We start from the raw sequence: 27,336 nt of genomic DNA, 5'->3' as shown, positions 1-27,336 counted from the left end.
GAGTCAGAAATAAACCGGCCCCTCCCACGACACCCTCATAAAACTGCAGGGAGTGAGATCTTGGCTCGAAGCAGCGTCAGAAGAAAAGAATGAAAACCCGTCTATAATAGGCTAGCATTTCTGCAGATGCGCAGCTGAAATATGCCTCATGGGGGATTCAGATGCTCAGGCTATGAATTTAAAATTGTACTGCATCGGGGCGCCTGGATGGCTCAGTCGGTGAAGCGTCTGCCTTCAGCTCAGGTCATGATCCCGGGGTCCTGGGATCGAGCCCCATGTCGGGCTCCCTGCTCAGCTGGGAGTCTGCTTCTCCCTCTGCCTCTGCCCCTCTCCCCAGCTTGTGCACACGCTCTCTCTCTCTTTCTCTCTCTCTCAAATAAATAAATAAAATATTTTTTTAAAAAATAAAATGGTCCTACGTGGAGAGAATGTTGAGGAACTAGAAGAAGGGGGGCAGAAAAGGAGGGCGGAGGGCGGTGAAGGCAGACACGATGGTGTGCCCTTCTCCTGGCACCCTGAAATGCATCTAGCTCTGCACACAGACACCCATCCGCACCTTCTTATCTTTATGCCAGTGGCCCTTCCCATTGCAGGCATCACCGTGGTCAACCACATGCTCTCTGGGGTCAAGTGGCCCAGGTTCAAACCCGGACTGCCACTTACTGGCTGGGTGACTTTCAGTAAGTCACTTAATCCCTTTCCATTTTCCTCATCCGAAAAATGGGGATAATTGCAGAACCTCCTTGTGGTTTATGGTGAGGGGTCAGATGAGTTAATGTCTGCAGAATGATTACAACAGTGTCTGGCTCATAGGAAGTAATTACATGGTGGTGGGTGGTACTCATGATGGTGGTGATTTTCTGAAACGATCGTTTGCCCCTTATTTATTTGGGCCAGATTTTATTAGTCCTTTATAATTTGGGTAAAAGATCACCACCTCTGTTGGTCCTTCCCTGTTTCAGTGCAGCACAAAACTTCATATATACATGTCTCCTGGGGGCTCTTTTCACACCCTAGTGTTTGTTGATTCTTCTAGATCCCCCATGGAACGTCCAGTTATGGACTAAGTCTTATCATTGCGTCCTCAGTGGCTAGGACAGAGCTTGACACATAATCGATGCTTGGTTAATATGTGATGAATGAAAGAAAGTATTGGTGACTCGAACTTGCCTTAGCAGAACAATTTTCCTCTAAGAATTTTTTTTTTTTAGTCTCCTGCCCCTTAATTCTGCTTTCACTTTAAACAAAAAACATAAAACGTTGTTCTGTCACTTGAGTTGCTTCTCTGGAATGTAAACTTCTTATGAGTAGCCCCCAGTATCTTATCTACTTAATTTTGTTTTGCGTGAGACATACAGTGTCAGGAAAATGACTAAACCACCATAAAAATGATATTGGCAAACAAATTGGACCTATGAGTCATGAGATCAGTGACCGAGAAATGTTCACAGAATTCTTCCTGCTGATGTGGGAATGTGGATTTGAATTGACTTCCTGGTTCTGCTGTATTCATGGTTAGAACACTGAACTCAGGATCAAAAGACTTGGATTTAGGTCCCCAGAGTCACTCCTTATTTGTTACGTGACTTTGGGCAAAATTTAGTCTCCCCAAACTTCATTTTCCTCATCTGTTAAATGGGTTTAATAACACCTACCACATAGCAATGCTGTGAAGCCCATAAGGTGATACAAGGCTTAAAAAATGTGCTGGGGTGAGGGGGGCCTGGCTGGCTCAGCGGGTGGAGGGTGCGACTCTTGTTCTCAGGGTCATGAGTTCAAGCCCCATGTTGGGTGCGGAGCCTACTTTAAAAAAAAAAAAGTGCTAGAAAATGTTATATTCTGGGTGGCCAGTTCTCCCTACTCAATGGGTGGCTTCTCTCAGATGTGACCCTCTATCAATTTTATAAACACACCCAATCCAAGAACTTCACCTGGGAACAAACAGTCCTCGCAGAATTTTTTTTTTTTTAAGATTTTATTTATTTATTTGAGAGAGAGAGAGCACGAGCAGGAGGGGAGGGGAGGGGAGAGGCAGAGGAATGGGGAGAAGCAGATGCGGGGCTCAATCCCAGGACCCTGTGATCATAACTCGAGCCAAAGGCACATGCTTAACCGGCTGAGCCACCCAGGCACCCGGGTCCTCATGGAATTTTAGAGATATGTCAGTTTTGAGAGTTTGGCCAGTGACTGAGCTTGGTTGCAGAGAAAACAGACCTGTCTGGGGAGCACGTAGGAAAGTTCATGCTTTCTCCATGATTCGACTTGCTCTGACACATCCGTCCGCAGTGGCAAGCGGAGAGGTCGTGGGCTGCCCCCGCTGGGTGTCTGAGAACAGAGGCAAGCCTCTCTGCCATGACGTGGACTTGAAAGCCAGCGCTGAATACAAGAGAACAATCTCAGCTAGGGAGTGAAAAAAAATGATCCCTCCCAACCAGGAGGAATCAGACCGTGGGGGGGGGGGCGGGGGGGTAGAGGTAAAGGAGGGCACTACCTGCAAGGCATTAAAGAGCAGACTCTGCATCCTGGATTTCATGACGTATGTGCTCATCCTCATGATGAATCTGATTGAAGCTTTTCTCTGCCCCTTTTGGAAAGCCAGAGAAAGTTCGTAACAGGATGAGGCAATTTCACGTCAGCTTTGCCTTAGTCTGGTAAGACCTTACTCTTCAGCTAGGACCCAAGTGATATATTCATTGAATGGAAAGATACCAGACCTCAGAGGGAATTCAGAGAAGGTCAACTGGAACCTGCCGAAGCTGAGACCCAGAGATGCAGTGACACACCCATGGGCAGGCAGTGAGTGGGACCAGAACTCCAGAATCTTCACTCCCAACCCAGGACTACGCCACTCCACCCTCTCCGCCTCCCAGACCAGAACCTTGAGAATCCAGATGCTTCCTTTTGTCAGCTGTGGTCCAGAGAGGGGGTGGGCCAGAGGAGAAATGCAATCTGCTATCTAAGCAACCTAGGGCCACTGCCGAGGCCATCCATTCTGAACCCTCCTACCAAGAGAGGCTGCATGACATCATTTTGTGTCTACAGAAGGTTCCAGGTGTCATTACATTCTTTGGAATTGCATCAAGGATCAAATATGTTCACCCATCCAGTTCTCTTCCTCAGCAAGTCTTCCCTAAGCAGGCTTTCTCTTATCTATAATTTCTTCCAAACTGGCCTAGGGCATAAAGGAGCTGTGTAAGACGCCAAGACTTCGATGACAATGCTCTGTATCCCTGTTTAACTTCAGTTTAACATCTGAAGAAAAGAAAAAGAGTGACTTAAAACTGCACTTTGAATACTAAAAAAAAAAAAAGTTAGCATACACAAGGGCCTCTCTTCCACTGGATCTTTCCATGAAACTTCCTACTGAAGAGCATATCCAACACTCAAGTCCACAGAAGGTTCAAGGGGGAAGGGTCTCCATCCTACAATGCTAGAATCACATCTGGATTTAACCTAAGCTCCAGTCCACTCTGGACCATATAAATCTGCCTTTTGTGCTCTTGAGAAAAATAGTAACCCAACTTCACCAAACCCCAAACTCGTTTAAGATAACAAAAAGTTAGGGCGCCTGGGTGGCTCAGTCGGTTAAGCGACTGCCTTCGGCTCAGGTCATGATCCTGGAGTCCCGGGATCGAGTCCCGCATCGGGCTCCCTGCTCAGCGGGGAGTCTGCTACTCCCTCTGACCCTCCTCCCTCTCGTGCTCTCTGTCTCTCATTCTCTCTCTCGCAAATAAATAAAATCTTTAAAAAAAAAAAAAAGATAACAAAAAGTTAGTATTTAGGGACTCTTGTGTGCCAGACATGGTGCTAAGCCTCTTAAGTGAATTACCTCCCAGCAATCAGAAGAGGGAATTACCACTGTTAGCATCATCCTTATATTTAGCTGGCTAAATTCCACCCAGCAAATAAGAGACAGAGCCATGCCCTGATGTCACCCAGCTGTAGAGAAGAGCACAGAGGAAGGTTCTGTTCGGAAGCCAAGGTAGGCTTGGGAGATTGAAATTGCAGACCAGTGTCCCAGAGGCCTCACCTTCAGTGTCTTCTGTCCTTAGCCATGCAAGTGGCAGAACCCAGGGATCTAAGTCCCAGTAAGAGGTGGCACTGGGACCTGATCTATGCTGACACGTGGCCCCTGATGGACTTCCAATTTGGTTCAATTCAGCCCTACACAGAAGAAGGTAACCTCACCACTATATATGCATTGCCAGAAAGTTCAGAGTTACAGAAAACTGGAACAGGGATAATCCCTGCCTTGGGTGGATGAGAGTTGCAACTCTCCTTCCAACCTGTCAGTCTGGGGGAGACCGTTTGGATTTGTTTTTGTTACTAGAGCCACGAACAGGTAATGACACCGACTTGTACTTGCCCTCCTTCAATTGCCCAAGAGCCTCCTGACTGGTCTGCTCATCACCTCCATGCAATGCTCTCCTGGTGCGCGGACAAGTCAGGGAGACCACCGTCCCACATGCAGAGTTTTCAATCTACCTCCGGGCTTCTGCTAGGGGCCTCTCCTCGTTGCTAGTCTCTGCCCTTAGAAACCTCCTTGACTGGGGCACCTGGGTGGCTCAGTTGGTTAAGTGACTGCCTTTGGCTCAGGTCATGATCCTGGAGTCCCAGGATCGAGTCCCGCATCGGGCTCCCTGCTCAGCAGGGAGTCTGCTTCTCCCTCTGACCCTCCGCCCCTCTTGTGCTCTCTCTCTTTCATTCTCTCTCTCAAATAAATAAAATAAAATCCTTAAAAAAAAAAAAAAAGAAACCTCCTTGACTTTGCACACCCTGCTCAGGTCACACCTTCATGCTTGGCACAGGGCAGACAGGCTATGATTTTGCTCCTGAGTGTTTTAAATAGCCTCTTTTGCATGTTTATTTCTCCTCATTAGGTCAGAAGCTTCTCAAGGACCAGGATGGTATCTTTTACTTATTTGGTTTCCCACCCATTAATATCGCATTCTCTTCATGTATAGCAGGTTCTCAGTACACTTTTGTTGACTGAGTTTTATTTCCTTGGCCCAGCCTCCAACAGAAGGGAAAACATTGTACAAGCCCAAAGGGAGGAGAGTAAGGCAGAGTTCCGGACATTCCGGTCTTCAGGAAAATAGATAATTATTCTCTCCGGGCATTTTCATGTGAGTCTCTTGATTGCCAGTCAGACTTCATTAGTTACCCGTGAAAATGAACAGGACTAAGACTCGCTGAAGATCTCTGTGTGTCAGGTTCTTTCACATACATTATTTCAATTAATCCTCGCAACAATCAGAAAGAGTAATAAATGCTTTTCTCATTGTGGAGAGAAGAAAAACAGGTCTGGGATATTAAATAATTTTCCCAAGCCCTTCTGGATTCAAAATCCAGTCTAATGCCAAATCCTATGATTTTCCATGCAACGGCACAGCCCGCAGCTCTGCCCCCAGGGTTCACTTGCCCATCCCTTTCATTTCTTTTTATTTGACAGATTTATCTGCAAGTTGCATAACATGGACTCCAAGGGAGACTGATAATGGCCTCCTGAAAAAAGAGAGCAAGGAGGTGGAAAAAGAAAGAACAAAATTCTCTGAACCCCCCACCGTATGCTGGTTCTTTATATCTGCTCATTTATTTACTTTTCCTAATGAGCTCATTATGCAAATGAGCAAACTGAGGCTCAGGAAGTCACATGACTTGCCTAGGCTCCCACATCAATAAGTGGTGGGGTCAAGATCCAGCCCCATGACCATCGAGCACCAAAACAGAAGCATAACACTTCCTGGAAAACAGTGAGGTTCTACTAACATAGCAGGACTCTGTTTCCAGAATTTAAGACTGTCCTCAGCATATTGTCCGTCCCATTGGGTAAGGTGTCAGTATGAATGCAACAAGACTCCAAAAGCCGTGAACTCCTTGCAGGGACCATAGTCAACAGTCTTGTGATAGCAGTGTATGGTGACAGATGGTAGCCACACTATGGTGAGTGAAGCGTAACGCATGGACTTGTGGGATCACTACGTTGTATGCCTAAAACTAATGTCACATTGTCTGTCAACTATGCTTCAGTCCATCAGTCAATCAACACCTTGAACTTCTCACATCCGTGATATCAGGCACTGTGATGTGGCTCACTGAAGCTCACAGAGGAAACGCAGAGGTCACAGGCCAAAACCACATATCCAGCCATTCTCTAGAGGCTGATTGCCCATGACTGTGCTGCCCACAAGTTCTATATGGTAACAGGAGAGCCCAGAAACCACCAATCCCACTGAACAAACGGAATCCATCTGCAAACCTTCTGTTAGGGAGAAATCGAGGTCTAACCATTCTTTGGGCATGGAGCATGTTGGACCAACGTTGCACACAATGGGATAAAAGAAACTGGTTTACATCAGAAATACAGTGAATACTAGTCGCTTTCTCCACTCAGGAGTTGTTCATTTCCTTCCGGCAACACCCCATATTTCCTCTGGGCCCCACCCTCCCCTGCTACTGATAGGTTGACTCTCACTCTGACTCCAGGGGAGGCAGGTGACCACACCCAGCCAATGGGTGGGTTTCCTTCCCCTTCTCAGTAATGTGTCCGGAGAAGCATGCAACCCAATGAGATCCAGCGAGACTTTTGATTGGACTGTAGGTCCGTCAGACAGAGCGGACACCTTGCGCTCCGACTTCCAGCCTCGAGAACTGTGAGAAATAAATGGTTGCTGTTTAAACTATGCACTCTGCATCATTTCTTGTTATAGCAGCCCAAATGGAGTAAAATAAATACGAAATAAAGAAGGTTGTCCTAATGACATTGTTTGATCCCTGAATCCAGCCTGGCCCGGACTTTTCGATTCCCTGAGTTCATAAATACCCACTTTTTGCTCGAGTCAATTTGAGTGTATTTTCATATCACTTACAAGAGGAAAAAGTCCACAGTGAGTTTTCAAAGAAAATCTCTCTCCCTTGAGTCTTTGGGGCCTCAGAGTTAATGACAATCTGATAGAACTTAACTGGTTTCATGTGTTTGCTTAACTCTCTCCTCAGTTAAGGACTTCCCTGACTGATGTGTTTTCTTTTTTTTATTAATTGAACTATAATTGACATGCACAGTATTAGTTTCAGGTGTACAACATAATGATTCAATGTTTATATATATTGTGAAATGATCACCACAATAAGTTTAGTTAACATTCGTGACTGTATATAGTTACAGAATGTTTTTTTCTTGGGATGGGAACTTTTAAGATATACTCTCTTAGCAACTTTCAAACATGCAATACACTATTGTTAAGAATGGTTGCCATGGGGGCGCCTGGCTGGCTCAGTCAGTTAAAGCATCCAGCTCTTGGTTTCTGCCTCAGTTCCTGATCTCATGGTTGTGGCATCAAGCCCCGTGTCAGGCTCTGTGCTTAGCACGGAGTCTGCTTGTCCCTCTCCCTCTGCTCCTCCCACCTCATGCTCTCTCTCTCTCTAAAAGAAATAAATAATAAAATCTTAAAAAAAAAAAAAAAGTAAGGAAGAATGGCTGTCATGCTCTACATTACAACCCTGTGATTTATTTATTTAATAACTGGAGGTTTGTACCCTTTGACTTCCTTTACCCATTTTGCCCACCCCCATCGCCCACTTCTGGCAACCACCAATCAGTTCTCTATATTTATGAGCTTCGTTGTTGGTTTTTTGTTTTGTTTTGTTTTTTCTTTGTGTGTGTGTGTGTGTGTGTGTGTGTGTGTGTGTGGATTCCACATATAAGTGAGATTATATGGTGTTTGTCTTTCTCTATCTGACCTATTTCACTTAGCAAAATGCCCTCGAGGTCCATCCATGTTGTAGCAAATGGCAAGATTTCATTCTATTTTATGGCTGAATAATATTCCATTGTATATATATCACGTCTTTATCCATTCATTCGTAGATGAACATTTAGGTTGTTTTCATATCTTGGCTATTGTACACAATATTGTAGTGAACATGGGAGTGCATATACCTTTGTAAGTTAGTGTAGATGCACTTTCTTTGCATAAGGAAGTGAACTGCTGGATCATAAGGTAGTTCTATTTTTAATTTTTTTTGAGGAGACTCCAAACTGTTTTCCATAACAGTAGTACCAGTTTATATTTCCACCAACAGTTGCACAAGAATTCCTGTTTCTCTACATCCTTGCCAACACTTGTTTTTTCTTGTCTTTTTGATAATAGCCATTCTAACAAATGTGAAGTGATATCTCAATCTCATTGTGGTTTTGGTTTGCATTTCCCTGATAATTAGTGATGTTGAGCATCTTTTCATTTACCTTCTGGCCATCTACATGTCTTCTTTGGAAAAATGTATATTCAAATCCTCTGCCCATTTTTTAATTGGGTTGTTTGGGGGTATTTTGCTATTGAGTTGTATAAGTTCTTTATATATCATGGATATTAACCCCTTATCAGATATGTGAGTTGCAAATATTTCCTCCCATTCAGTAGGCTGTGTTGTCTTTTCATTTTGTTGATGGCTTGAAGATTTTTAGTTTGATGTAGCCCTCCTTGCTTGTTTTTGCTTTTGATCCTTTTGTTTTTGTTGTCAAATCCAAAAAAATCATTACCAAGACCAATGTCAAGGAGCTTACTGCCTATGTTTTCTTCTAGGAGTTTTATGGTTTCATGTTTCACATTTCGTTCTTTAATCCATTTTGAGTTAATTTTTGAATATGGTGTAAGACAGTGGTCCACTTTCATTCTTTTGCATGTGGCTGTCCAGTTTTCCCAACACCATTGATTGAAGAGACTGTTCTTTCTCCCATTGCATATTCTTGGCTCCTTTGTTGTGAATCAATTGAACATATATGTGTGGATTTATTTCTGGGCTTTCTAATCTGTTTCATTGGTCTAGGTGCTTGTTTTTATGCCAATACAATGTTATTGATGACTATAGCTTTGTAATAGAGTTTGAAATGAGAAAGCATGACACTTTCAGCTTTGTTCTTCTTTCTCAAGATTGCTTTGACTATTTGGAGTCTTTTGTGGTGCCACACAAACTTTAGGATTATTTGTTCTATTTCTGTGAAAAATGCCATTGGAATTTTGATAAGGATTGTGTTCAATCTGTATATTGCCCTGGGTAGTATGGGCATTTTAACAATATCAATTCTTCTAATCTATGAGTACAGAATATTTGTGTCTTCTTCAATTTCATTCATCAAATATCTTATAGTTTTCAGTGTATAGGTCTTTTGCCTCCTTAGTTAAACTTATTACTATTTTATTCTTTTTGATGGAATTATAAATGGTATTTTAAAAAAATGTCTCCTTCTAATCTTAGATCTGTACCTCTGAAACAAATAATGCAATATATGTTAAGAAAGAAAAAAAGAAGAAGAAGAATGTAGCAGGAGGGGAAGAATGAAGGGGGGGAAATCGGAGGCGTAGACGAACCATGAGAGACGATGGACTCTGAAAAACAAACTGAGGGTTCTAGAGGGGAGGGGGTTGGGAGGATGGGTTAGCCTGGTGATGGGTATTGAGGAGGGCAGGTTCTGCATGGAGCACTGGGTGTTATGCACAAACAATGAATCATGGAACACTATATCTAAAACTAATGATGTAATGTACGGGGATTAACATAACAATAAAAACATTAAAAAAAAAAGAAAAAAAATGTCTCCTTCTGATAGTACATTATTAGTGTAGAGATACACACACAACAACTTTCTGTATATTAATTGCCTATCCTACAACTTTACTGAATTCATTTATTGGTTCTCATAATTTTTGGTCTAATCTTTAAGGTTTTCTAAAGATAATATTATGTCATCTGTAAATAGTGACAGTTTTACTTCTTCCTTTTCGATTTGGATGATTTTACTTCTTTCCCTTGCCTACTTGCTCAAGCTAAAATTGCCAATACTATATTGAATAAAAGGATTGAGAGTGGGCACTCTTTCTTGATCCTGATCTTAGAAGAAGAGCTTTTAGCTTTTCATTGCTGAGTATGATGTTAACTGTGGGCTTGTCATATATCTTATTATCTTGAGATCTGTTCCCTCTATACCCTCTTTGTTGACAGTGTTCATCATGAATGGATGTTAAATTTTGTCAAATGCTTTTTCTGCATCTATTGAGATGACCATATGATTTTTATTCTCCATGTTGTTAATGTGGTATATCACATTGATCGATTTGTGGTTGTTTAACTATTCTTGCATCCATGGAATAAATCCACTTGATCATGGTGTATGATCCTTTTAGTATATTGTTGAATTCCATTTGCTAATATTTTGTTGAGGATCTGACCAATGTATTTTCTTTTTTTTTTTTTATAAGTAGATTATTTCTGTTCTCTACTTCTATTTTTTTTTTTAAGATTTTATTTATTTATTCATGAGAGACAGAGAGAGAGAGGCAGAGGCAGAGGGAGAAGCAGACTCCCTGCAGAGCAGGGAGGCCGATGCGGGACTCGATCCCAGGACCCTGGAATCATGACCTGAGCCGAAGGCAGACGCTTAACCGACTGAGCCACCTAAGCGTCCCGTGACCAATGTATTTTCAACTGTGACTTTCTCCAACCCAGTAATCTTTGTCCCTCTCCCCTGCTCAATTTTTCATTTATCACTTTATGATATGCTACTTATTTTGCCTATTTGTTTTGTTCATTATCTGTCTCCTATAACTGGAAAGCAAGTCAGAGGACAGGGACTTTTTTTTGGTCTGTTTTATTCGTTACTATATCTCCACTGCCCACACAGAGCCTGGTACACAGTAAGAACTCAATGAATCCTGGTTTAGTGAGTGAATGAATACTTGAACAAGCAATACAAGAAGGAGTTGCAGATACATCAAAATACTCCTAGAGCCTTTGAATTCAGACAGACTTGTATTCAAATCTGGGCTCCCCTGATTACTGGTGACACTGTGAAATTACTTAGTCTTACTGAGATTCAGGCTCTCGCCTAAAAGCAGAGTGCAATAATAATTTACTCTCGGGATTATTTTTTTTCCTCTACTCTCGGGATTATTATGAGATTAGATGAGATTACGACATCCTGCACTTGCCTGCCATATTGTAGGCCTACATTACAGGTTATTTACACATAGGGTAACTGGCTAGAATGAGAAAGAGAACTCACTAAACTGATACATGAGGAGATCTTGCTCATCTTTTATGAATCTATGACGGCTGAAGAAAAACCAAGGACAGATACTTGACTCAGTATGAGAACAAATATTTTTGGCCCATTTCTATCATGACTACCTGGTTTTAGAACGGCTGATCTAAGAAAGAAGAACTTTTGGATGATGTGGGAATTTTGATGGGGCACAGATGATAAATTGCTGGCTCCTGGCAAAAGATAGCATGACTTTCATTATCTACTAATTTACTTAGTGTTGTGGACTAAAAGTTTAAGCCCCCCCCAGCCAAATTTATATGTTGAAGCTCTAACCCCCAGTGTGATAGTCTTTGGAGATGGGGCCTTTGGGAAGTATTTAGGGTTAGGTGGGGTCATGAGGATGGATCCCTCATCATGGGTTAAGTGCCTTATAGGAAGAGACAGCAGAGAGCTTATCCTCTCTTTCTCTCCCCTGCCATGTGAGGGCATAACAAGAAGGCAGCCATCTCCAAGTCAGGAAAAAAGATCTCAACAGGACCTAACCATGCTGGCACCTTGACCTCAGACTTCCAGCCTTCAAAACTGTGAGAAAATAAATGTCTGCTGTTTAAGTCACCCAGCTAATGATATTTTGTTATGGCAACACAAGCCAACTAAAACACTTAGGTACTCTTCCTTTCTCATTGCACACATTTAAAAAAAAATGAGAATCTGTATAATAAAATAGTAAAGTGAAGACAAACAACCTGAGGACCAGGGAAAGTGTATATTAGCGTAGAAGGTATAAATGAAGGAGAAGAGCAAGTAGTTCATAAGGTAATACAGAGTTCTAGAACTGAGCTGTGATTTTGGCTACGAGCTTCCAGCCCACCAAAGAAAAAGAGTGGGCGGAGAACACTGCAGGGGTCAGCAAAGGACAGACTCTCATTGGCTTAATGTCTAAGGGTTTAGAAAGTCCTGGAGTCCAAGGACAGCATCATTTATTTAGCATTACATAAGGTGCAAGTACTTGTCTCCTCTGTTATGTGATCGGGGTCTTAACAAACATGCGCAAGTGAATAGGTTCAAATGAATACTTGAGCCTTCAAGGCAATCACTGAGAAGATATCCATTTGGGCTGCCAACCTCAGCTCCTCACGTTTAATGAAATGTCTCTTCTGGTCTCTCCCTTTGAGCTGCTGACAACTTCTTTAAAATAGATTCATATCTTTGTCCTGTGAGAGTGGATGTGATTTTTTTTTTTTTACGATTTTATTTTTAAGCAATCTCTACATACAACGTGGGGCTTGAACTCACAACCCTGAGATCAAGAGTCGCATGCTCCTCCAACTGAGCCAGCCAGGTGCCCCGAGAGTGGATATGATTTAAAAACAAGCAAACAAAAAAAACCAGTTCTGATTCTGGAGCCTTTTTAGGTCCTGTGCTAGACACCTCATGAATCTATCTCTACCCACAGCTACAATTCACTCTCTTCATTGTAGGAATGAGGAAGCCTGACTCACAGAGGTTAAGTGCCTTGCCCCCAGGCTCCCAGTAATAAGTAAAATAATTGGGACCCCACAGGCTCTGCTCCTTTCATTCCATGAGTGTTTCTCACATTTTACTCACTGATGTGCTCCCTTCACAATTTTTGTCTTACCCTTGTAATGTGGACTACTGTTTAACATTTTCTAGCAAATGAACTCACTGCATTCTAAGCTTAACTTTTCCTTAAGCAATATCCATGAAATTATGGGTTTGATGTGCTTTATATATATATGTACATATATATATATAATGTATACATATAGTATATATGTAACTAAAAATATAGTTAATACAAATTAAAATAATTAAGTAACTATTAATTTTTTATTTTTAAAATGTGTGAGACTACCTAACATATCCGACTTCCCACTAATGATATGCATAGCCAAACTTTGGAAAACACTACACTGTTTACGGAAGTTAAATAAGGTGGACATTGAGGTGCCTGGGTGGTGCAGTCAGTTAAGCATCTGACTTCGGCTCAGGTCATGATTTCAGGGTCCTGGGATGGAGCCCCACATCCGTCAGGGTTCCCTGCTCAGCAGGGAGTCTGCTTGTCCCTCTGCCCCTCCCCCCACTTGTGCTCATGCGCTCTCTCTCTCTCTCAAATAAATAAAATCTTTTAAATAAATAGATAAGGTGGACATTTCACTGGACAATACTGTTTGTTGTTGTTATTTTGGATTCTAAGGTAACAAGACCACTTTTCAAGCAAGGATCGTCAAGTATTTCTGACGGCAAAAAAAAAGTGAAAGTAGAGACCCCAAAATATTCTGAGTAGCCACAATGTTATCACAGGAGTGGTGGCTAGACTGGAAAAGGGTCTGCAGTGAAGGTGAATCTAGTCATTTGGATAAATAATGTTTTTGTATTTCTACTTCAAATAGGTATTTCTTGGAGGTTACACTTCAAACAATGCTTTGAATAGAAATCAAATAAAAAGCTTTGGACTTTGTTAATAACTACAAACAGACTAACGCCAAATCATATTTAAGTAAGGCCTCAATGGTGCCCTATGATGAAACAGAAGCAATAAGGTTAATTAAGTCTTTCTGTCCTATTATATACCTAGGGAACCCAACCCTCTCAGATTAAACAGCATTAAAGATAGAAGGACACATGGTGAGTTGAATTTATCCTCAGAATACTAATGAAATGCTCTTCTTGGGTTTTCCACGGGTTGATTTTAAAGTAGGTTTGAGCAGTAATCACAAGAGAGGGATCTTTTGATCTAACTAAATGGAAGGACAATCTCATTAGTGCTAAAGCAAGGAAGCCATCATTTGTTCATGCAGCCAACGTTCATTGGAAGGATGCCTCGTAATGCTGGATATTGTGTTGTGTTCCAAGGTAATGTAATAAGATGTGTCCCTGTCCTCAGGGAGCTCAAATCTAGTGGGGAAAAACAAACAAATCAAACATAGAATGACGTGCTGTGTTCTGTGAGCCTAGAGGAAAGGAATAAAATACAGCCTGAGGAAGCCAAAGAAGGCTTCTCAGAGAAGAGGAGGGGCAGACCTAAGTGCTTAAGGATGCTGTGGAGCTTGTGATGGAGGTAATTTCAGGCAGAAGGACTAACTCCCACCTGGGAAAGCAGCGTCATGAAGGGCAAGATAATGGAATCAGGGATCAGGTGGTTCGTGGTAAACGAGTAATTTAGCATGGCTTCAGTGAAAAAGAGGAGAGGAAGTTGAAGGTGGAGATGGACCAGATGATGACAATACACAAGAGTGTATTCTGAGAGCAGTGGGAGTCACTCGAAGGTTGTAAGCAGATAAGACTTGGGTTTCTTGACCGTGGCTGCCAGGAATCCCCCGTGAGGGCTGCTCCTCTCCATTCTTGCAACTTTCCTGGGATGCATCTGGCATAGACCAGCAGCTGCCCTTACTGAGTTCTGGAGAGCAGGGGCTCTCTGGCATGGAATTTGGGTGACAGTAATTATAGATAATGGGCCTCAATTTGCCTGTCGGGGATTTGCACAGTTGGCTCTATCACTGGAATTTGAGGATTTCAGGTCCTGCATGTGCACCAAAGTCAGGCAGCCGAAGAAGCAGGAGTGGCCACGGTTTCCCATCGACTCATTAAGTTGACCTGGGAAATAGCTCTGTGCCTTTCTGTAGCTGCGACCCTTCCTTGAGGAGTGGGCATTCCCTGAGCAAGCCCATCCTCCCAGAAAAGGTTTGGAGCCACTTTTCTCAGGCACCAGGTCTGGGAGGCTAAGGAACAGGACCTGCTGTTACAGTGATACTATGGCATTCTTCTGGAGTCTCTGACTGGGAAGAACTGGGTGCCTCCAGATCCCGGGCTCTAACTCAGGCTGACACACCTCACACTTCGCTGCCTGGCAGCCAATTTAAAAAAAAAAAAGTGCCTTGAATACAAATATTTCAGCTTTGCTTAGGGCAATCGTCTTGGAAGCTCTTGCTTCATTACTGCTTTTGTTTTTTATGCCCTCTTCGGGTCCAGGATCAACTCATTTTGTTTTCTATCCTTCGGGTTTGGTCTTCTGTTCTTATCCCAGCACTGACCCTGCTACTTACCTATTTAACAAATATTAATGTAGTATTTGGCCATCTACCAAGTAAGGTTCTAAATGCCTTATGTTGATTAATTCATTTATTCCTCATACCAAAAGTATGGAATAAGTACAGGCAAGGGAGCTATTGTTAGACCCATTTTACAGATGAGAAAATGAGGCAGCCAGTAGTGGAACTCAGATTTGAACCAGGCAGTGTCGCTCCAAAGTCCATGCCATACTTCATTGGATCTGGATAAATTTAAATTTTCCTTGGCGCCAGAGATAATGTTTTCTAGGCACTTCCTTGGTACTAGGCGCTTGGCATGTGTGATCTCCTCCAATCCTCAGAGACAGATACAGATAAGAGAACCAAGTCATACTGACCTAGCCACCTTAAACAAGATGATTCCCATAGTAAATGGAAGAGCTGCTGTCCATTGAGCCCAACAGAGCTCTTTATCCCCAATTTCTGCTGCTTTCCCCCAGGACCTAATTAACTCCTGTACTGACTGCTTTGGGTATTCTTAGCTAGAGTCAGTCCCTGGGACCCAACCACCATGACACTAGACACACCCCTAGCCCACTCAAGGGGAGCATACAACCTGCCACACCCTCAGAGGGCTGAAACTTAACGTAGCCTGCTCTGTGAAAGCCACCTTCTCACTGCTTCAAAGGCTCTCTTAATAAAACTAGCTATAACAGTTATATTTGCCATTTATGAAACGCTTTCTAATGCACCAGGCACACTATTTACAATATTCCTAACCATTGTGACAATGCTACAAGGTAAATATTGTTACAGTTCTTCCGCAGGTGAGGAAAGGTTCAAAGAGGTTAATCAACTTGCTCGCCATCACACAATTATTCAGATGTGCCAGCTCCAAAATCTATGTATTTTTTTACTATGCTTGGCTTCCTCTCTTTTGAACTAGATCCAGGACAAAGCTTTCCAAGGGCTGGGAAGATATAAACAGGGTGAAAGAGAATAGGTTCCAGCTTGGGTTAGGGGGACATTTCTTTCTTTTCTTTTTTCTTTCTTCCTCCCCACCTCCTCTCCCCGCTTCTTTCCTTCCTTCCTCTTTTTAATTAAGAAAAATGAAACAGTGAATAACAAAGCTAGCAGAAGCCATAGACTTGGCCTTCTGTCGTCTTTAAAATCCACCCATGCGCAGTCATGATTGCTGACAATAAAATCCCAACCCAGTGTGAATCAGCACAGAGAAAAAGCAAAAGAGGGCAGGGCTGGGGCTTGGTGCTCAGCGTTAGCCCCAAAGTTATGAGTCAGAGAAGCCTCAGAATAATCTCCTGCCAAGTTAATCCCAGGCCAGGGTTTGCCAAGGTGCAGCTGGTTTCACAAACTCCAGAGGCCCGGAGTGGACTGCCCTGGGGAGAAAGGGCAGTTCTAGCCAGGCCTGAGAGAGACAAACCTCGACCACATTGAACCACGTTGGTGGCACCTGCTCTTCACTGTCCCCGGGCACTCAGGAAAGTGCGTATAATGCCTCCAAAATGGAGGCACAGATGTGTTTGTGTTATTAAATAACATCTGAGATGTGAACTAGCCAAAAATAAAATGTTAATAGAATGACCACATGTTCTTCTAAAAACAAAGGCATGAGTTTGTAGAGACGTAAACAAAATGAGAAAGGCTTGCCCCAGTTTGTCCTTGATCGCTCTCCCATTATGTCCAGTCCACCTTTTTTTTAAACTGAAGTATAGTTGATACACAATGTTACATTCATTTCAGGTGGACAACACAGTAACTGGATGAGTCCACACCTGATGTTGTGCCCCCCACAGGTGTAGCTAGCATCTGTCACTTATAAAGGCTATTACAACACCATCAACTCCATTCCCTGTGCTATGCCTTTCATCCCCATATCTCCAGGTCTGCTTCTTTCTCTGCATTAAAACTTTGCAAGGAAATTTAGGGGTCGGAGGGTGTCCAACCTTGTGTTCCAACCCCAGACAGATCTAGGTTCCTGTGGGTCTCAAAAATCTGCATTTCTTTCTTTCAAAGGACAGCAACCAGGAAATGTTCTCCTCACCCAGATCCTCCCAGAGAAAGAAAAAGGAGTTATGTGTTCATGTTGTGTGGAAATAGGGGATTTTAGCATCATAAAGATCTGAAAAGGAGGAATCCCAGCTCTGCTACTTCTTGGGTGCATGGGATTTGAGCAGCTTATTCATCCGAGGCAGCGAAGAAAATAAGAACTTACTCTGGAAAGTTGTAGGGAGGATTACGTGAGAAAAAGCATGTGAACGTGCCCTGGACAGTGTCTAGGTCATGGTTATATCTTGGTCACCCAATCTCCTAGGCTGACCTGTTCTTCTTTGTGTATTATCAAGTCCTTTTGAAGAGCCCCCGTGTCATCTGTTTTTTCTAACATAGGGCTTATTGATCAGAAAGGCACTGGGCATTCCGGGATACTCTGTGTTCCAGAAACAGAATGAGCAATTTAATTATTCTTTCATTCAATAAAAATTATTAGGCACATTTTTGGTGTTAGGGACGGAACCAGGAAGGAGCTGGGGATATATACATGAGAGGCGAGTGTCTGTTTAGAGGGGGAAACAGATAAGTAAGGCTATTTATTGCTGTGAGATCTGTAAGGGCAAAAACAGCACCAAGCATGTTCCAGGAAGAGCACCTAAATGGGATTCTCCGGATCTGCTTGAGGTGTGTGGAGTGAGCTGGGGCGGAGTAAGGTGTGGTGGGTATTGGGGGCAGGTGAGAGCCTGAAATGACAAGCAGCAGTGGACCAGGTGGAGGAGGAAGAGAAGGATCGGCTCTCCCTGCAGAGGGAAGAGCAGGTGCCTGGGCACAGTGAGTGCCATTACCATTGGTTCTGACCTCAGGACCAGAGGGATTGTGGGGGGTGGGGCCCAGGCAGAGGCTGGTGGGGTGGGTAGAGGTTGGATTGCAAAGGGCCTAGGGAGCTAAGCTATGAAATTTGGACTTTATTTTATTTTTTTTAAAGATTTTATCTGTTTATTTGAGAGAGAGAGAGAACATGAGTGGGGGGGAGGAGCAGAGGGAGAGGGACAAGCAGACTCCGCGCTGAATGCGACACAAGGCTCGATCTCAGGACTCTGAGATCATGATCTGAGCTGCAATCAAGAGTCACCCAGGAGCCCCAAAATTTGGACTTTAAAGTGAAATGTGTGGAGAGTCTTTGAAGCATTCCAAGCAGGAGGGTAACATGATCGGAGTTGCTTTTTAAAATTGCCATGACACAATTTCTGTCCACAGATTCGATTTGTTTTCACAAATTCATGACACTACCCCAACAGAAAAGAACAAGTTACATCTTCAAAAAAATAAAACTGTGAAAGAACGGGGCGCCTGGGTGGCTCAGTCCGTTAAGCGTCTGCTTTTGGCTCAGGTCATGATCCCAGAGTCCTGGGATGGAGCCCTGCATCGGGCTCCCTGCTCAGAGGGAAGCCTGCTTCTCCCTCTCCCTATGCTGCTCCCCCTGCTTGTGCTCTCTCTCTCTCTCTCTCAAATAAATAAATAAAATCTTTAAAAAATTATCAAAGAACCTCATGCTAGATGGGATTTGGGGTTCATTTGGTTGTGGTGGTGGTGGTGGTAGCATTGGACTTGAATGGGAATATTGACTCAGACCCGATCAGTAGGCTCTCTTTTTACCTGCAGGACCAAAGCCAGGGTTATTAGAACAGGAACAGGACTTTTAAGATTTTTTTTTTTCCACCAAATCTTCCCTCTGAAAAAACAGGTTCTCAGAGATCTGTCTGGCATGAGACAGCACGCGGGCTGTCACCCAACCCTGAAATTTATTAGCAGAAGCAGTTTATAGCTATAGATTCTGGCCGTTAAGGCATCCCAGTGCTTGCCCTCTATTTCTGGCCCTAACCAAAGCTGTTAGCGTCTCACTTCCAAACGCATTGAGTTCGTGTAATTAAAAAAATATTATAATAGTGAGAAATCTATAGAAGTGCCCTGAAAATCTGATGACCTCATACTTGGTAGCTCCACGACATTTAGGAACATTTGTTTTTAATCACTGTCACTTCTTTTGATCAAATGTACTGTCAGGGCTTGGGAGTTTCAAGGGCAATTTGTCCTACCAAACAGGACCCATTTATCTGAGCCTTTGTCTCCATAACCTAAACACAACACGCCCACATATAATAAAAACCCCACTGATGCCGGCAACAGGCAAGATCTGGAAAGCACACTTGGAAAGTGGATTAAAAAAAAAAAAAGCCCAAACTTTCTGTGTTGCAATCCTATACTGCCCTCAGTCCCTGGAAGGCTTTTCTAATATGACATTTGTCTTGGCAGATAAAGTGTCACATATTAAGCAGGTGATAAGTGGGCATAACTCAATAGAAGCATTTGGGAAAGCAAGTCAGAGACAAATGACAAGCTGGAATGTGTAACTGTCAGCACACACACAGGCCAGGGTCCCAACATAAAAGTTATTTTGAAGGCTTCTCTCTGACTTGGCAACCCTGCGGAAGTTAGACTGGTTTGGGCTGACTTTTAAAATCTGTCTCCGTGAGTGTGTGTGTGTGTGGTGTGTGCACGCACATATGTGTGTTCTATACAGCTGCTGTGTTTCCATCACGGAATACTTAAGGTAGAAAATCAGGAAGGAGTGTTGTACTAAAAATGAAAAGAGAGAGACGAGGATCTTCAAGAGAAAAACAAAGAGAATAAACCAGATTTCCAAACAGACCTGATACATACTCCAAGAGACCAGCTAAAATCACCCCAGCTAAACAGTGTCCTGTGTCACAAGATTTGTCTCCAATGTACGCAGAGGCCAAACCTCCAGTCATTGCTCAGTTGGGAATTATACACCCACTGGGGTCTGAAGGTCAACATTTAAGTGCCTTAACAAAGGGCCTCCTCAAGCTAATGCGATGAAGACCCATCAAATCCAAATGGAAGCCAGAAAGGGGGAAAGAAAACAAAATCAAATAGTTCTTTTGTAAACTTCAATGAATTGGGGCGCCTGGGTGGTTCAGTGGTTGGGCGTCTGCCTTCGGGTCAGGTCATGATCTCAGGGTCCTGGGATCGAGCCCCGCATCGGGCTCCCCGCTCTGCGGGAAGCCTGCTTTTCCCTCTCCCACTCCCCCTGCTTGTGTTCCCTCTCTCGCTGTGTCTCTCTCTGTCAAATAAATAAGTAAAATCTTAAAAAAAAAAAAAATTTCAATGAAGTTTCACAAATTGGGACAGAGATGTGATATTTTAAAAACATTCTCTTAAAGGCCCAGTTCTGGATGAGTGGGTTTCCACATGTAGGCAGTTTTGGCATTTGCCAGGTGCTTGCTTTGTGTGACGGGAAGTGGATGCATGGCTAGAGGACAGCGAGGGGCGGGGAGTGAAGGCCAGCCTGCAGCCCCTACCTGTTTCCAAGGCTTCCTAAGCTCCAAAGGTCTTGGGTTAGAGACATGTTGACACATTGGTGAAAGCAGCTCCCAAAAAGAAGTGAGACCGAGAACTACCTTTCTGCGAGATGGTGACTAATCTGACTCTTCCCAGACTGGGAACTTCATGGAGGTGGTGTGCTTGAGCTGGCTTTTCAGCTTTGTGGAATTAGCCCTCAGAGATGCAGTGGGAGGGGATCAGGTGGAGAGGCAACCACATCAATGGCGACAAGAGAGAAGAAACCAGAGGACATGTTCTGGGCGTGTGAATCTAGAGAGTCAGAAGGACTTGGCATCAGTCTGGATGTTTGGGGCAGGGCAGAGGGAGGTACCAGAGGTGACTTGCAGGTTTCAGCCCAAATGGTGACCTTCAGTGAAGGACGGAACATGGGAAAAAGAACGAATTTGGGAGGGAAGGTGATTAAGATAGGCGTCTGTTAATTTCGCCTTCCCAGCATCCATCCCACCTGCTTCTGGCCACTGTATGTCAGTTTCCCTCTCAACACACACCCCTTCCCACACTCTGAATTCATGTGGTGTAACCAACACCATCTTTGGTTCAACGGGAGGACATGCAACCCAGGTAAAACTAATGAGAACATTTCGTCTCCCAGGCAGTGAGGGCTGAGTCCATAAATTTCCTATGGTATTGCTTATGAATGCTAATATAATGGGGGGATGGTGGAATTTTAAGCTGTGTTTGCACAGCAATTTGTCAGATTGAGAGATCATCAACAAATGGGAAGATGATGAGGATTATGGGGAGCTAAGTCTTCTTCGATGACCTCCCTGCAGTGCCATGGCATCACCACTGTTGATTCAGAGATGGACATGTGATCAAAGTCTGGCCAATGAAAGAGAGCCCTGAGACATTTGATGAAAGTATTGGGGTTCAGAAACTCTCATTTCATTGGGGGTATGAAGCTGATGAAATAGGGTCCTGGAGCTTCTCGTGGTTATATTGTCACTGTGACAGAAGAGCTTTCAGAGAAAGAAACCAAGACAGAGGATAGCAGAGCCAAGAGAGGGAGATGGGGAGAGACAAAGAAGGTGGTGGAGAGAGACAGATTCCTAATGGTACCTTTGGATCATTTGCTGGAAATCTATCTCCAGACTTAAATTTTCCTTTTTATTTTTTTCTTGAGCCAGTGGACCAAAAGAGTCTTAATGAATACAAAGATGCTGTTTCTGGACATATATGTTTAAGGTACTGGGAGGCCCCCAGGCAGTCAATAAAGGAGAATTAGTGCCTTAAATACTAGATAAGGTGCCTTGAGCTCTTGATAAAGACCTGGCAGTCATTCACGTGATTAAAGCAATAAGAGCCCACATTTGTCACATTCTTGCTGGGTGCCGGGTAATGTTCTCAAGGGCTTCATCTATATTCTCTCATTCACTCATCAGATTGTGCACTTAAAAATGGATATAGTTATTGCATGCATATTTTACCTAAATGAAGCTGAAGGCAGTTGACGTGGAGGTAGAATGAGTGGCTGCGAAGCTCAAAAGCATGATGGTGAAGGACAGAACAGAGATGGCACAATGTCTTACATGTGTATCTGGGTCAGCAGCTTTATTTATTTATTTTGAGAATAGGTGAAACTTGAGCAAGCTTGAAGGCAGAGGATAAGGACTAAAGATGTAAAACAGAAAGCATAAATTATAAAATAAAATTCCAGAGAGGACTGAAATAAATGCTATTAAGCAGGAGGGTTAGACGGTGAAAGTCTTCCTGGGAAAAGTGGCCAGCCGAAGAGTGGGCACTCGGATCCGATGTTCTCGGAAGTGGAAGACCTACCTGTTTAACATGCAGGAAGTTAGAGGCTTTGCGCAGGGATTTGGGTTTAGGTAGAGAAGAAATTTAATGTCGTTTTTGTGCAAGTGGACAATGCAAGTCAATTACTTTTGGATTCCCTGCTATGGTGGTTAGTAGTATTCAGTAAGCAGTGGGGAGCCATTGAAGTTTTTTGAGCAGGGAAGGGACAGGGAGGGCCGTACTCGAGGAAAATCATTCTGTAGCAGAGAGAAATATGGACCGGTTGGGAGGTTTTAGAGGCAGGGAAGCTGGTGGCGGGGGGGGGGGGGGGGGGGGGGGGGGGAGAATGATTGCAATCACCTGGTCAAAAGTTGGTTAAATGAACACGAGAAAAGCAGGAAAGGAAACACTGGCCTTGGTTCGTGAAAGTGATTGTGGCAGAACGAAGAAAAGGCAGAACAGACTGTTGGAAATGACTGTGTGGAACTGAGCAGGTGGGAAAGCAAGAATCAGAGCAAAGGAGGGAGAGAAGATCTCCCTTTTGGAACTGGGTTCCATGGTTCAGCAGACTATCCAGGTGAAGAGGTGCTTGCGGCCGGTGGGAATGCAGGTTGAAATCTCACAAGAGTGACCACATGAGGCTGGAGATGAGATTCCTGAAGCATCTGCTTTCCTCTCTTGACTCGGAAATGTTGACAATGTGGGTGTATCGGTCAGCTCAGGCTGCTATAACAAAATCTCACTGACTGGGCGACTTAAAAAACAGACATTTATTTTTGCACTTCTGGAGGCTTGAAAGTCCAAGATCAAGGAGCTAGAAGATTTGGTTCTTTGTGAGGGTCCTCTTCCTGGCTAGCAGATGATCCTTTTCACTGTATCCTCACATTAGCAGAGAAAGGATGCTCTGGTGTCTCTTCTTCTTATTGGGGCACAACTCCCATCATGGGGGCTCCATCCTCATGACCCCATCTAAACCTAATTACCTCCCAAAGCCCTACCTCCTCGTATCATCACACTGGGACTTAGGGCTTCAACATACAGGTTTAAGGGGGCACAAACATTCCGTCCATAACAGTGCATAGATAGGGAATGATGCTTCTAATCAACTATACCTAGACTGTTCTTTCTGGAAGATGAATGGAATGGATTCAGGCATTGTTTCTCAAAATGAGTCCTTAGCATGATATAAGATATTAGTGAATTTTCCAAGAGAAATCAGTTTCATGATCAAATAAGTTTCATAAATATAGGACTAAACAAAGCTGAACAGTTTTTTATTTTTTATTTAGTTTTTAATTTTTTTTTTTAAGATTTTATTTATTTGCGAGAGAGAGAATGAGAGACAGAGAGCATGAGAGGGAGGAGGGTCAGAGGGAGAAGCAGACTCCCTGCTGAGCAGGGAGCCTGATGTGGGACTTGATCCCGGGACTCCAGGATCATGACCTGAGCCGAAGGCAGTCGCTTAACCAACTGAGCCACCCAGGCACCCACTGAACAGTTTTTTAAATGCAGGACTTCTCAGAGTCTTAGTATATACTGGAAGTATGCACAGTGAATCCTCAAGAGGACAGGGATATAGAATATAAAGTATTTCTTCTATCCCCTGAAACAGACAATGCTTTTTCTAAGGAATAGTTCCAGAAACTAGTGTTTTCAAGGGTAGCACTTTATTTTTTTTTAATTTTATTTATTTAAGTAATCTCGATACCCAACGTGGTGCTCAGCCTCATGACCCTGAGATTAAGAGCCAAATGCTCTTCCAACTGAGCTGGCCAGGAGCCCCTCAAGAAGGGTAGCATTTTAAAAGAAATCAGTTAAAATGAGCCAAACAGACCTCTGTGATGGGATGCAATAAGGATATAACATCACTTAGATAGTATTCTTGCCCCCACAAAAATTAACCTGATTCTACCAAGGAGGGCCAACAACACAAAATTTAGATTGTGCAGTAAATTAAAAAACAACCTAAATAAGGTCAAATAAGTCAAGGTCATCTAAGGCAAAAACCAAAAACCAAAAAAAAAAGGGGGGGGGGATTTTTCTAAATTAAAGGAGTCTAAAGAGTCATTATTAATAAATGCAAAGCATGAGCCTTGATCAGATCCTCCATGAAAAAAATAAGCACAGCTGTAAAGACAAGTTGTTGTCTTATGAGGACAACTGGTGAAGTTTGAATATGAACTCTACATTGGATAATAAAAAGTAGGGAAGAAAATAAGGGTCTAACTCAATCATAGTGAATTGCCCCGCTTTTTCCTCAAGTACTTTGGTATCTGGGAATCTATATACCATAAGACCTAAAAACATGAAGAGTACAAGTGGTATATTTGTTCTATTAAAAAAAAAAGAAAGCTGGTTGAAGCTATACTGAAACTGTAGTTACTGGTAACAGTTGTGTGTAAATGAAAATTTCTCTTTTAATATTGCAAATTCCATGTAATTTGGGGGAAGATATTATATTAAAAATGAAAACAAAATTAAAAAAAAATCTGCCCAAGCAAACCCAAATTTGGGTTTCACATGAGTTGCTGGTCTCCATTTCTATTAAATGCTGTTTAAGGGCTCAAAGAACATGATGTTTCTCCAACACCAGCTTCAAAAGCCTACCATTATAAATAATTGGGGATAATTACGAGAGCAGCTGAATAAACTGGAAAAGGCTGAGCATAAAGAGAAAAGCAATAGGATGAAATGTGTGGTTCTTGAGCCAGCCCATAAATCTCTCTGGAATCAGAATAACAGTCTCCACCTTCACCAAACTGGAACCCATGTTCAAAGTAAACACCAAACCATACCTAACTGAATCAAAATAAGGTTACCCCAAAGAGTGACTCTGGTTTTCCTTTCCAGTGATGGGGAGGGAGTCTCTGGACCCTATTATATCCCTAAAATTAAATCCCCTTGTCTCCAGACTGAGATATATGGCCATAACTTCTTTTGAGGCCGGGGTGGTCCCTTAACCCCGAGGCTTTAGTGATTCTGTCCCTGGCATCAATCCCATGGCCCTTAACTCTTCTACCATTGGAAATGTAATGACTTTAGAAGCTTAACTTGAACCCATGAGCAGCCTTTAAGCAAATCTATTATTTGAAGTGTCATTATGGAGAAAAGCAAGGTTTCAGAAATTAAATAAATTGTTCTATCCTAAGCAGGGCATCTGGCGTGTATTAATTAAAGGCTCGGAAACTCTTCGGGGCAGATGAGGTGGCTGCCACATCTATTGGAGAGGTCAATGCATGACAATATGTACTTTTTGCTGGAAACTTTCTATTATAATTGTGGTGAGGTACATGTTTCCCTTAATTTCCCTAATAGCACTTTTTTTTGCGTCATCAGATCTACTTCTGGACTGTCATTGTCTGTAGAGGGAGAAGTGGAGAAGGTATTTAAAGTTGGCAGAGCACTCTGTGCCAGGCCAAGTGCTAAGGGTTATGCACATGTTGTTTTATGAATTTGCCAGTGTGTGGCTATTGGGTAGGAGTGATCACTTTACAAAGAATTTGAGCATCCAGGATTTAAAACCAGCCCTGGCTGCTTCTAAAACCCTGGTCTTTCTTCCTTCCTTCCTTCCTCCCTCCCTTCCCTCCTGTTTATTTATTTAAATAATCTCTACACCTAACATGGGGCTCGAACTCATGACCCTGAGATCGAGAGTTGCATGTTCCCACCCACTGAGCCAGCCAGGTGCCCGAAGTCCTGGTCTTCCTAATACAAGAAGAACTTAAGTCAGAGAGGCAAGGCACTCTGACACCCTAAGAGCCAGGATGTAAACCAGCAAGACCTTTTTAGAGGACTATTTGCAGTGAATGCACATCAAGATCCCTAAAAATGTTAATACTGTCTAAGGTGGCAATAATCGTAATGATAAATGCCATTTGCTACGCATTTATCTGTAATTCAAAATGTAACTGTTCTGTTTTTTTCAACATTGGTTAGTTTCTGCCTGCAGAATTTTTGAAATGTGTGATAGGCATATATTCTGAACAAGGGATCAGTTGCTTAAACAGCTCTTTCCCAAGCACCCACTCCGTTGATAGGCTGAGCCCTTACCATCCTAAATGGGGATGGGGAGTGCGGGCAGGTGAGAGAACCCAAGGGTGCCGTTCTAAATTGGATTTAGTAACTTTTTCTTAGTTTTCAACCCTTGGAAGATAAGCTGTGCCAATCACTAGCTATGTGATTTGGAACAAATTACTTAGTTTTCTCTAAGCTTGAGTGACTTTTAAAAGGGGGATAATAGCGCCAGCCCAGCGCTGTGCCAAATAAATGAGGTAGTACAAGGGAAAGAGGTACAGTGAGGGAATTATGGCCCCAGCCACATGTTGTGGTTTAGAACAAAATCCCAGATGGAGACTCTATATGTGAATTAATCAATCTGACCTGTACTGTGTGCGGCAATAGCCACCAGCCACACGTGCGGCTTTTGAGCATTTGAAACGTGGCAAATCTGAACTTGGGTGTGCTGTGTCACATACACACTGGATTATTTTGAAGTCTTAGTATGATAAAAAGAATGCAAAATACATTGCGCTCTCTCCCTCTCTGACAAATAAAGAAATAAAATCTTTATTATTTATTTATTTATTTGACAGAGACAGACACAGCGAGAGCAGGAACACAAGCAGGGGGAGTGGGAGATGGAGAAGCAGGCTTCCCACGGAGGAGGGAGCCCGACGTGGGACTCGATCCCAGGACCCTGGGATCATGACCCGAGCCGAAGGCAGCCGCTCAACGACTGAGCCACCCAGGTGCCCCAATAAAATCTTAAAAAAAAATAAAGTTAACAAGACATGTAAGTCAACTGGATAGGTAGTACAGAGATATAGAATCCTCCCAGTGCTTGATAAGGCCCTGGCATCTGTCTTGGCTTATAAAGTTACTCAAGGAAAGTGAGGAAATCACTAAACCCCACATCACTTTCTGGTGAAATGGGGCACACTGGATGGAGATATTTGGTGTACTTTGGAAGAACAAATCTTTAGTATCAGGGACACTCAGTTTGAGGACCCCTCACAGTAGCTTGGTCGGTACAAATGCACTCATGCAGACGTTTTGAGATCTTCCTGTTCCCACAGGCACTATGATAGATGCAAG

The sequence above is a fragment of the Phoca vitulina genome, unplaced genomic scaffold (assembly GCF_004348235.1).
Source record: "Phoca vitulina isolate PV1807 unplaced genomic scaffold, GSC_HSeal_1.0 scaffold65, whole genome shotgun sequence".
Taxonomy (NCBI): Eukaryota; Metazoa; Chordata; class Mammalia; order Carnivora; family Phocidae; genus Phoca; species Phoca vitulina.
Note: the sequence above shows the minus strand (reverse complement) of the source record.